Raw genomic sequence first — 6,000 nt, 5'->3', positions numbered from 1 at the left:
GTTGCTGCTAGCCTGCATGCCCCCCCACCCCACCTCATTCACCTTGCTCTGTATTCGTCAAAGCTACAGCATCAGCTCAGATATGAGGTGTAAATATTTCATGAAGAAAACACACACTGGGTAGGTGTTTCACATACCAAACCTCATTTCAGATTTGGGCTTCTATATTTACCTTATTTTTAAGTAGGACACATAACAAAGCTGAAAGGATTAGCAGCTCTGTGACTGTTGCATCACAATCAGGCAGGTGACATCATGCTTATCAGAGCATAATCAGGCTTTTTATTTTTTGTTTTTCATTTTTATATTTTTGCATTTTTAAAAATCTTATTGTCCCTGCCGCTTGTCCATGTAAGGATCCCGATGGTAACCAGGTGAGAAGGTACACCAGACCTCTCTTTCCCCACAAGCAATCAACAGCTCCACGTTCATGGGTGTTCCTAGCCTGTCCCAAGGTTGATCCCGAGTCTCCTCTCAGTGTGCCACTTTCAAGACAAGTTCCATAGAAGCTCCAAGGTAGTATCTTCAGTAGATGCCCAAACCACCGCGTCCAGAACAAAGTCTCTTCTCTGCCAGTCCTGTGGAGGAATCTCTTTGTTTACTCATACTTACATTCCATATTTTCTCTTCATAACTACAGCTGAAGAAAGGGGAAACCGAGATTGAGCAAGCAATTAAAAATTAATTTCTGCTTTAGTGCAATGCTAACTGTTTAACATGAATACTATCTAATATGACCTTATATACAGTCACGCCGATGACGTCATGTGAGTCTACTCCTGGGGAACATTGGAGGGTTGCCATGGCAATGGGCGATGTGAAACTCACCATAGTGGCACTGCCTGTCAATATTCAAAATGGCACCATAATAAGACATTAAAATATTTCATGCTTGTCAGAAATTATGATATAACGAAATAGACATTTTTTTATCAAATTCATCAACATCAGAAATAATAGAATAGCCATTAAGAAGTCACAGGAACTCCTCTGGAAAACAAATAAAAATTAATAAAGTATATCAATCATAATAGATTTATATGATGAAGATCAGGTCCTGAAAGTGATTGGCAGGTGGCCCTGCCTCCTCAGTCACTACCCACAAAACACATGAAATGTAACACAGGCGGCCTACATACACAGTCAAACTCAAAAAAATAAATAAAAGAATCAAAAATGAACTAAACAGTGTGGCAGTAGGGGGCGCTAGTGCTCCCTTGAACCCTCAGGTATAACTCCAGACACCAGGTAAAAGTCCAAGACTTTTTATTTTCTTTCGCAGTGCACCAAGCACCCTCCACACTACTCATATATTTAAATACAATAAACAATACTCTCTCTCTCTCTTAAAAAAACCCTCCTCCTCGCCCAGACACTTGCTCCTCTACCTCCCAGCTCAGCTCGGTGTCTGGACTGAGGCACCGTCCTTTTATAGCCCCTGACCCGGAGGTGTTCCTGTCCCAACAGTCCACAGTTCCTTATTTCTTCTGGGTCAGGGCAAACAGTCCTTTTCTTCAACCCAGGAGCACGTCGTTCCTTCCTGTCACATGACCGTGACGTACTCCCGGGTTATAGGGCACACAAGAGCCCATGAGCTCCCCTACAGCGACTCCTGGTGGTCCCCAAGGTATCCAGCAGGGCTGTGTAAAAACACTACATAGTCCATAAGGCCCTGCTGGAACTCGGGGCATGATCCTGCTGTCGGGAGAGCTCCTCCTGGTGGCCTGGGGGTGCGGACCGGCATGGGAAGCCGGCAGTCCTCCACAACAGATATAACACAAGAGTACAAACTCCATTCAGGGGTGGCTGAGACAGCTGACAGTATTTTGGCCACATCTGCTTCGGCCTGACTTTCTGTGAAAGATTCAAGACTTCAGATGTGGAGGTGTCCACACTCCATCTTGATGTATGACACTTCACAGTAGACATGTGTAAGTCATTAGACAGACCATGATACAGAGGTGGGGCACCAACCGGCATCCCAGTACAATCAGAATGCAGTAGAGCAAAGAAAAACAAGCAGTAACTGCAAATAACATCTTTTCAAACAGGAGTTCCAAAGTGAACCGATTTCAAAATGGTCAAATTTCTGGTCATGTGTCCTTCCAGCAGGAAGAGGTGGACGAACACCAGAAGTGTTGTTTGAGAGGTTACAGCTGTCAATCACCTGGTCTGCAGAAGGAGATAGAGAAAAGGCATTAGAGCTCAGTGCCAACCCTTGGAGCAGTGGGGAATTACAATCTCCCTTAAGCTGTCCCCTGCGTGCACATTCATGACAACTGTTTGAGTGGGTTGGAATCACCATTAATTTTACCGAAGCAGCCCACAGTCTAGGAGTTATCTTTGATTCTAGCATGTCATTTAAAGCTGTCTAAGTCATGTTTCTTCCATCTTAAAAACATTGGTAAATTAAGGTGTTTCTAAATAAACAGGATTCTGAGAAATCAATTCATGGATTTATTTCTAGTGGGATTGACTACTGCAAAACTGTCTCCACTGAATGTCACACCCTAGCAGTCTTGCGGGCCAGCATTCTTAAAATGTCCCCCAGAAGATATTCCAGGGTGCGTGATTATAAACCTTCTCCCACTGCACAGAATGTGTGCAGATAGAAGTAGTACACTCTCAAAGCCATGGATAAGGAAAAAAGTTGGTGTATAGTGTCTCAGCTAGGATGCTTAGAGTTTTCTAGAGATGTTGATGAGTATGATCATTCTATAAATAGAATATAAGCTTTGATTTCTCCCACCCTGTTAAGCCAAGGGTACAGTTTCCAACAATTTATTAACGCCAATGACAGAATAGGAGTAGGACCCCCTTTGGTTTCAGAATCATTTCAGTACATATTGCTCATGCTGTTATCAAAATCCTGAACTATTTGTGGTGGGGTACTGCACCATTCTTGAAGAAGAAAAACCTTGAAGTTTTTAAGGGGTAAAGAAGATATGAGGAAGGATCAAAAAGTAAAGGCTACATACCCTTTAACACCAGCAACCGTTGGCAGATGAACATAACAGTTCAACAATTTTGGCTTTATTTTACACCTAACTTTTCATTTTATAACATATTTGTGGTGTAATTATGGGGTTTTGTAATCATGCAGAATTTATCTTCAGACTGTAGTCCCTAAAGCCATGAGGTTGATCAGGTGTGCAACTCATGATCAAGATGGCACCTGTGTGTGGTGTTGCCTCTGTTTCAGAGAGGTTGTTGTACTTTGTGCTTGTGTTGTACTATTTTTGTCTGGGTGCATTGCCTCAGCTGTTTTTTGTATATGATCCATCTTTGCTGCTTCGTATTAAAGCCGTAATGTGAAAGTTTCCAACTAAAGGAAAACAACTTTCATTTTCCTCCACCCTGGCTTGAATATCTGATTTCTCCACTACTGCCAGCCAGGGGTACTTGGTCTACTTCCAAAAAGAGGTGTAGGAAATGTAGGAAACGTAGCACACAACCCAGCATATTTCCATTGGTGCTGTACAGTACTTGGCTGGCTTCCCATCTTTCTCCCGATGTGTACCTTGATCTGATTGGCCTTAACATTGCTTGTATATTGAGCTGCAGATTGTCCTTCCATCGTTTTGTAGTTTATCGTTCATACCCAGCATATCTGAAACCTGTCTTTCCTCCCATCTTTGCTGTGCCGACTGCTTGCTCACAGGTTAGGCTGCAGTGTATAGGAAATCATGTGGGAGGGAACCTGACATCTTGCTTGGATTACCTTATTCTTCTTTCACCTCAGGTGTTGATCAATCTGCATCTAGAATTAAGATGGATCTATTTAATGCTCAATCAATTTCTAACAAATCGTTTCTTCTGAGCGACATGTTGAAAACTTGGATTTCATGTTTCTGACTGAAACGTGGCAGTCATTTCAACAAACTCTGTCTAGAAAACTGTGCCTATATTACAATGCCACGGCTAACTGGTCATGGTGGTGGGCTTGCAGTGGCTCATAAGGCACAGTTTATCTGTCAGCGGGAAAGCTCTACCTTCCTTAATTCTTTTGAAGTCCAAGTGACGAAAATCGGATGGCTAAAAGACTTATAATAAACTTTTGAATTATAATATTTGTTTTACATGGTTTTTTGATTACGTGTTTAGTCTCATTATCTGATGTATAAATGTGTGTAGTACTCTTACATTGCACATTGTATGTATTGTGGAAATATGTTTTTCTTATCTGATGTCCATTGACTAAAACCTTGTTAATTGTATCATTTTGTGTTTAATGTGTGTATACTGGAGGCTAGAAGAGCATCCAAAGTAAAACTTCCATTGTACAGTGTGAATGTCTGTGTAGTGTGCATATGACAATAAATCATCATCATCATCACTCACCTGCACTTGCTTTGGTATGTTACCTATGGCATTCAGCTACATCTTTTCCAGTTTCCCAAAATCGAGCTGCTACTGAGTTGGCGAGGCAGGATCAGCATGAGTGAAATATGTAACAAAAGAAATTTCTCAGTCCATTAAAGTTTGTTTTAAAAAGGTGTGGTGAAAATTCAAAGCAAAACAGTTTAAACATAAATAGAGAAAAAAAATATTACACACAGCTTAGCTGAGCATGCCCCCGACCTTTAGAATTCCACTTTGCAGGACTGGATCAAGTTTGCAAATCTGGCTACTTTTCTTTATGTGGTGATTTTTGTGTAAGGCTTTAATCTCTTGTGGATGAGCATGTAATTGACTGAGGCGAATAAGCTCTGTTTCAGCTTTAAATAAGTCTTCTGAAGAAAGTTGCTTTAACTTCACTGTTGATTCATATTCCTTCATATGCTCTGTGATTAGATCTTTTTTGTCTTTTTAGGTCATGTTCAGATTGACTGATCATAAACAGTGTGGTCCCGACGAGAGGAGGGCTTGTGCCTCCTCCAGACCACGAGGGGGCGTCCATCCTGGTTATGCTGGAGGCCTCGGGTAGAGGGCTTGGAAGCCCAGCCCTGTAGGGACCCGTGGCCACCGCCAGGCAGCGCCCCGATGCCGGTATATCCCGTGTGGTCCCCGGCCGGGACGCCCAGGAGGACCAGAGGAGGGCTTGTGCTTCCTCCAGACCGAGATGGGGCGTCCGTCCTGGTTATGCTGGGGGCCTCGCGTAGAGGGCTTGGAAGCCCAGCCCTGTAGGGACCCGTGGCCACCGCCAGGCGGCGCCCCAGTGCCTGATTATCCCGGGAGCCCGGCACTTCCGCCACACCAGGAAGTGCTGGGGAAGATGACAGGGGACACCTGGATGGCTTCCGGTTGCGCAGCCGGCACTTCCGCCACACGGGGGTGTGTCCGCGGGAGATTGCCGGGAAGCAGCTGGAGCCCATCCGTTCCTATAAAAGGGGCCGCCTCCCTCCTATCAGTAGTGGATGTCGGGTGGAAGAGAACAGAGCTGGAGAGAGGACGAGAGGCGGTCAAAGAGAGAGAGGCACTGGAAGAGTGAGGCCTGGACTTTGGGGAATCGGTGCAAGAGGCACTGGGGTTTGTGGTGCACGTGAGTTTTGTAAATAATTAATTTTAAATAAACAGTGTGTGGGTGAAACTATGTTGTCCGTCTGTGTGTGTCCGGGCCAGCGTTCACAACAGGAATGTCTTTCTTTCAAGTGCAATAGCACTTGTTTGAGTCTAAGAAAAAAACACGCCACTGCTTTCTACAAATGTATCCAGCCTGAGCAGTAGTTTGTAAGTTCTTTCAAGGTTTCAGTTTTCTCTTCTACAATTGTTGAATTTTTTACACAGCCTTTTATTTCTGGATGATCTTTAATGAACAAATAATTTTCATCAGGTCTTTTCAGTCATTCATTGTCTGGCTTTAGCAGGAAGCTTGGGCCTTGAATCCATGTCTTACTTTGGATGAAATGTCTATCGTTGATCCTCTTGATGCCTGGTCTACTGGATTTAAGGCAGATGTGACATACCTCCTCTGTGAGGGCTGAGAGTGCTCCCTTATCAGTCTTACTCTGTTGGCAACAAAGGTTTTGCAGTGAGTAACTTTCATTTGTAATATACCTT

This window comes from Polypterus senegalus, chromosome 18, assembly GCF_016835505.1.
Source record: "Polypterus senegalus isolate Bchr_013 chromosome 18, ASM1683550v1, whole genome shotgun sequence".
In the NCBI taxonomy this organism is placed as follows: Eukaryota; Metazoa; Chordata; class Cladistia; order Polypteriformes; family Polypteridae; genus Polypterus; species Polypterus senegalus.
Note: the sequence above shows the minus strand (reverse complement) of the source record.